The sequence below is a fragment of the Paroedura picta genome, chromosome 1 (assembly GCF_049243985.1).
Source record: "Paroedura picta isolate Pp20150507F chromosome 1, Ppicta_v3.0, whole genome shotgun sequence".
Classification (NCBI taxonomy): Eukaryota; Metazoa; Chordata; class Lepidosauria; order Squamata; family Gekkonidae; genus Paroedura; species Paroedura picta.
The window spans coordinates 32,441,379-32,448,202 of NC_135369.1; the positions used below are offsets into that span (position 1 = coordinate 32,441,379).

At 44.2% G+C, this 6,824-nt stretch overlaps 1 long non-coding RNA gene across 1 annotated transcript; it reads left to right on the forward strand.

Moving 5' to 3' along the window:
- The first annotated feature begins 234 nt into the window (after positions 1-234).
- Positions 235-6,296, forward strand: LOC143835275 (uncharacterized). Its single transcript, XR_013230060.1, has 3 exons — positions 235-391; positions 3,424-3,553; positions 5,949-6,296. It is a non-coding gene; the product is annotated as an uncharacterized LOC143835275 (long non-coding RNA).
- The last annotated feature ends 528 nt before the right edge of the window (positions 6,297-6,824 follow it).

The following is a 6,824-nucleotide window of genomic DNA, read 5'->3' on the forward strand; positions in this document are numbered from 1 at the left end:
GGCTACCAAGGACTCAATGTGACTTGGATAAGTTTCAAAATTATATAATATGGAGACGGGTTAATGGATATCCATTCTGCACATTACGTCATCACTTGCCACACTGATTGAAATTTGCAATTTAATGGGCAATTGTGAGCATGTATCCAAAACCGTTAGGGACAGTTACTGATTGACAAACACCCCCAGGCCTCTGCATTTCCCAATCTTTTCAACCCTATAAAAACTCTCGAGGCCTTCAGATTCGTCCTCCATAGAATCTCAGCCTGATAGCTTCAAAGGTTGTTGAGTTTCTTCCTTCTTTCAAAGCTCAGCCTCAGTCAGTCATCCGCCATGAGAGCCCTTTATCTTTTCACCATCGCCATCGTCGTCCTCTTCCATTTTTCTCCAGGTAAGATGAAAGAGAACTGGGGTAAAAAAGACTCCTCCCCTGAAAAGAAATACTAATATGTGAGAAAGAATTTTTTTTTTAGCACGAAATAGAGAATAATATTTATTTAACATAAGAGTAGCCATGTGGGATCAGTCTTAGGGTCTTGCTACTCCAGCAGTTTGTTTCCAACAGGGGCCAGTCAAAGGCCACAGGAAAACTCGGGCTGCCAACTCTGGGTTGAGAAATACCTGGAGATTTGTGGGTGGAGCCTAGGAGAGGGGTTTGTGGAGGGGAGGGACCTCGGTATGGTATAATGCTATGCAGTCCAAATTCCAAAACAGCCATTTTCTCCTGGGGAAGTAGAATAAATGTTTTAAATACATAAATAAGTGATTTATGTAGTCTGGAGATTGCAGTTCCTGGAGACCTCCAGCTGCCATGTGGAGGTTGACACCTATAAGGGAAATCCATTGGAAACTGCCCTTATCTCCCCAGCATCTGACTAACCAAGTAATTCTGGCTTTGAGTCTGAATTCAGAGGTCCCTTTCAACTGTCATGGCTTAAGACAGACTGATGCATGTCCAACCTTTTAAAGTCATCTAAGAGTATGGCTATTACCGTATCATATAATAGGAAGTTCCATGAGTCAAGTACTTACTACTATGAAGCTGTATTTCCTTTTCTCTGTCTTGAACCTACTTCCAATCAGTTTTATAAGGTGTCTCCACATTCTAGGACTGTGAAGACAGAGAAAAGTATCTCTGTATCCAGAAATCTCAGTTAATAAAGTAGCAGTGGAAGAGGAAATGTAATTAATTTCATTTTTCCTCCAGTCTTTCCTCTAAAGAACATGCATCACTTATTGATTTATTTAGGAATTTATTTTCCATCCCATGTTCAAAAACTCAGGGCAAATTACAGTAATATTGTGCATACACACATAAATTCCACAAATACAAAATAAACCTTAAATTAAACCAGTTTGGTGTAGTGGTTAGGAGTGCGGACCTCTGATCTGGTGAGCTGGGTTCAGTTCTACATTCCCTCACATGCAGCCATCTGGATGACCTTGGGCTCGCCACAGCACTGATAAAGCTGTTCTGACCAGGCAGTAATATCAGGGCTCTCTCAGCCTCACCTACCTCACAGGGTGTCTGTTGTGGGGAGAGGAAAGGGAAGGCAAATGTAAGCCACTTTGAGACTCCTTTGGGTAGAGAAAAGCGGCCTATAAGAACCAACTGCTCCTCCTCCTCCTCCCTCCTCCTCTTCGTAAAATGCTGGATTAAATATTAAAATAGGCCATAGGACTTTATCATATGAGTCATTGGGGGGGGGGGGGTCATGCAGAAAGGTTCTCAAGATTTCAGTCCAGTGGAAAGGCCAACAGTTTCCGATGTTCTGATCTCAACCATAGGCTTGGCAGAACAGTTCTGTCCTGCAAGTCCTGAGGAACTGTCGAAGGTTCTGTAGGGCTCTGGTCTCATTTGGCAGAGTGACTCTTCCCTTTGCTTGATTCTCATCACAATTTAGTGATCTGTCTTAGGACAAAGAAGCTCAGTTTGGGTGGGGGGAGTTGTGTCTGTGGAGTCATTAAAATTTAGGTCCTTGGCCTCTCAGTAATGTATTTTATTAATTTCATTGAACTGTAAGAGGAAACGAGACTGGGAGATATAAGCACATATAAAATAGTCAGGTTGAATAAATAAGTATTGTATTTTGATTTCTTTGTTGCATTGTTCTACGTGCTGAAGCCCCAAACAGTGAAAATCATGCCAAAAGAAACTTGAATTTCAGATGTTGTTCTATGATTCTATGATTCTATGGTCCCAGCTAAAAGAAATTGGCTGTTATTTGATAGTCATAAAGAATGGCTTCCCATAGTATCAACATTTCAAAGGGCATAAGAATGACGTTAGCTTACAATGCTCTGACAACAGCCAGCCAGATGTATGAACACAATACCCATTCCCTGTTATATATATTCTAGAGCTGCTATGTTATAAATGAGATGTGGATGGCGGGGGGAACCCTCTAGAGCAGGGGTTGTCAACCTGTAGTCCTCCAAATGTCCATTGACTACAATTCCCATGAGCCCCTGCCAGCATTTGCTGATAGTGGCTCATGGGAATTGTAGTCCATGAACATCTGGAGGACCACAGGTTGACTACCCCTGCTCTAGAGAACCTTCTCAGTCAAGCTTTGAATTTAGTTTGATGAAGGAAATCTCCTGGGTTTGGTTGGTACCAGGTTCAGACACCTTTTGCTATGACTTGGCAATAAATGCTTGGCTGATCCTCCCAACATAATTGCAGCTAGCCTGAGAGAAAAATATGCAGTAAAGTAGGTCCTGGATTGTTGCAGTGATCCTTTGAAAGGGATGCTTTGAACAGAAGCATGTGAGTATATCTAATGATTTTATTTACTTCATTTATAGCCTGCATTTCTCACACAGTGGACTATTAAAAAAAAAAAATTCAATCCGATGACAAGGCCCTCCAATAAACAATGTAGTAGGATGAGGATTACACAACTGGAAAACAATACAAATAACAGCAATCTCAACCACACAACTGTGTAGGCAGGACATGCCATAAAGCAGCGGTCCCCAACCCCCGGTCCGGAGACCAGGACCAGACCGTGGATCAGTCAGTACCGGGCCGCAGTTCTTCCTCATCCTCCTCCCCTCAGCGGCTGCCCTGCCACTGCCGCCAGCTCACCTTTGGTGCTCTCCAGTGGCCGCCATGGCTGGGGCTCTCCCTCAGCATGGCACTGTGCAGCTGCTGCTGGCCGCGCCCTCCAGCAGGCGATGAGGAAGTCAGGGGCACCGGTGGGAAAGCAAGTGGAGCAGGGACTTAGGCAGCGGGGGCAGCATCCCTTGGCAAAAGACTGCCCCCCTGGGCCTCAGTAGAATTGTCAAGTGTTGACCGGTCCCCGGTGATAAAAAGGTTGGGGACCACTGCCATAAAACACAGTGTTGACTAGCCACTGCTGGTTTATTGTTTTCTGTGCATCAGTGGGAAGAAACTTATGCTGTACCTTCTCTGTGCAGGTTATGCTCAATCGGAAGCAGATACTATGGAATGCAAACTTGTGAGACGAGAAATCTGTGCGATGACCTGTCCTCCTGGGTCCACCCAAACAGGAAGTTGCCAAGCAGGACTATTGAAGTGCTGTACAAAGTCAGTAGTTTATCGGGAAACTTCTCCTTCCCCTGCAATGCTAATAATAATAATAACACTTAATAACACTGATATTAAGTTCACCAACAGTCTTCCATCCCTTTCATTACCATGGGGTAGTGAAAGAAAAACAGCTTCACTAGATGGTAGAATTGGTTCACATGATCAGTCAATGATTGTAATGCCAAAAAAACAAAAAAATCATATCCGAAGTAGCTGTCCAAGCCCAACATCACAGGCATTAATTATGCACACTGAAACATAGCAAAAATGTTAGGCCAACATAGTCCACATGTTCAGTTTGTACTGATCAGACAATAAATCACAAAATATATACCGGGCTGGTTCCAAGTTTTCATGGAAAAGGGAATAACTGAGCTCCTTTCCTCCCTTGGTACAGACCCTTTCTCCTCTAACCCAACCCCTTTTTTTTGGCTCCTCCTCACTGGTTCTACTGGTTTTTTAATGGCATCGTTTCCAATTGCAAATTTGTTTACTCTGGTAGAGAGAACTCATATCAAATTTTGCTTTCTTGGCTGCACAAAAGCAACAGAGAAACAATCCTGTGCATGCAGTTGTAGAGAAAGGTCTTGGTTTTCAGTGGAGGAGTGGCTTACAACTGAAAAATAATTCCCTTCCACTCTGTAAGATGAAGCCGGCTACAGCTACTGCTGCCATTCTACTCATTAGCCTTTATATTACTGTTCCCAGCTGTACCTTTCACATCTTAGTGATGGAGGAGCAGTAAAACCTTCCCTCCCTGTAGATATGTAAAGGGAAATGACACTAAGAAGTCTTATGGGAAACATGGAGAAGAATAAAGGATTGGTGTGAGTTGTGCATATGGAGCTTTCTTTTTTATCCCCTGCCCTGCAGCAACCTGACACCTGAATCTCTTCCCTTTATGGCCATTGGGGATGCTTATTTATTTAGACCATGTTTACCTGGCCTTTCCAGGAACCTGCCCAAGGTGGCTTCCAAAATAAAAATAATGAAAAGAGAACAGAGCAGCTGTGACATACCACATCCGCCATTAAGGAAGTGGAGGGGCAGAAGGGAATGGCGTGCTCTCAGGAACGCTGCTGGAGAGCGGGGCATGCGCAGCACAGAGGTGCCACGTCAGAGGCGAGGGGTGGTGGTGGTGAAGCAAGTTCATGGTGCTTATAAGGCACCACGTGCTTGCAGGCAGCTTCTTTCCTTTCTGGCCAGCCTGCAAGCAGCTTCCCGCCCTCTCACCCTGTAATTTAATGGTTTCACTGCTTTATGTGTGGTTGGTAGTATGCACTTTGTGTTGGGGATTTAATGCAACTTGTTACATTGCTGGTGGGGGACAAGGGAAAGGAGCCTAAACAGGGAGGAAGAGAACAGAGGGAGAATGATAGGACTCCCCTGCTTGGGGGGCCTCAGTAAGAGGCAGCAGCATTGAGTGTGGCTGACCTGGACAGGTCGGTCCAAAGCACTCAAGGACAGGTAGGCTAGATTGGGCTGAGGGAGGTCCACGCCTCCTGAAGGATTCCAGCTACCTATGGTTAAGCACACTCAATGGCAAGGGCAAGGTGGCCCAGCAGGGGTCTGGGACGGGAGTAACTTATGGGTTGGATGACCCTCTGGATGTTTAGGCTCCTATCCCCTTCTTAATACATTGTTGTTAAAGAATAAAAGCTGTGGCCTGTTTGCCAAACCAAAATATCTGTGTGAATGTCATTCCTAGCCCAACTGCATGCTTGCGAGTTAATAAAGATATTCATCTTTTGCAGTGGCAAATGGCAGTTGTCAGTCTTTAAGATGCCACTGGACTTTTATATTGCAATTATTTACTTGCAGGGGCATTCACTCATATTTTCCCAGTGGGATCCTGGGAAACCCTCAGGCTTTGGTATATGCCCCACCTCACCAACTGCTGGTGCCAGCTCTGGATATACATATATGTATTCAGCTTTCTAAAGGCTGGAATTATACTTTACAAGGCTGGCAAAAGGATTTTGAATACCTACCAAACATGCCTTGCCAATGATGCCTCCCCCTCCTGATTTTAGACGGTTTTTCTTTAGCTAAATTCTAGGACCAATGACTGGCCTAGGTAGATAATCGTTACTTCAGGGGAACTTTTGCAGGGGAAAGTCAGTGCAGAAAGAGGGATGTGCCTGTCTGGGGTCCCCTCATGCCAGTACAGAAAAATGTATCAGACAAGCTTTACCTAGTGTCTGTTCAACCAAAATAAAGCTGAAGATGGAGAGCATTCTAACTTAGCAAGCACTTTCTTCCCCTTTGTTATGTTGTTTATAAAAATGGCTGTGTTTATATTATGCATCCTTACATGATGAATTGACCAGTGTCAGATGGCAGAAGTGCAGTGAGCTGGGTTTATAACTCTGTCTCTTTTAAATCCTTACAGACCCGCACATGTTGTACAGGGATAGGTCCACTCACACTCCAGAAGAAACTTCAAAGCACTCTTGCTGATCACCACCTGAAGGGAGTTTCTGCCGACCTTATCACACCTGCCTGTGGCTTGATTGCCAGTCCTTTCTCTACCCTTGTAACTCCACTTTCCGTCCCAGATTCTGTTAACTGATGCCAAAGCCAAGACAAGATTATGCATGCTTTCCCTATCCTACCTCACATGGAAATGTTTTAAAGTTATCTAGGCCATTTTTGTGCACAGTACTTCGAAGTACCTCACAAAAGGCCAGTCTTTCAAAAATTGTATTCATCAAATGAAAAATAAAGTATATGAACCCTGTATTTGTGATCTCTCTCATTTTATGCTCAATTTAAAATCATGGGATCAAAAGGTAGAAAACCATGGCATTGCTTGTAGTTGGTTAATTTTCAAAAGGCAGACAACCTCTGTTGACACTTTGGACCAGATTATATGATACAACATCCAAGTATTCCACACATGGACTTTCGGTATTTGGGTTTGAGTGCCCATAGACACAATTCATATCAAGACAATGACTCCTCAGGAGAGTTCCTCCTCTCTTCGTTTCCCAACCTGAAATGGCCCCAGGGAACAACTAGTTACCCATTAGAGAAACTTATTTATTTATTACACTTATATACTGCCCTCTCTTAGAGCCTCTTGTGGTACAGAGTGGTAAGGCAGCAGACATGCAGTCTGAAAGCTCTGCCCATGAGACTGGGAGTTCAATCCCAGCAGTCAGCTCAAGGTTGACTCAGCCTTCCATCTTTCCGAGGTCGGTAAAATGAGTACCCACCTTGCTGGGGGGTAAACGGTAATGACTGGGGAAGGCACTGGCCAACCACC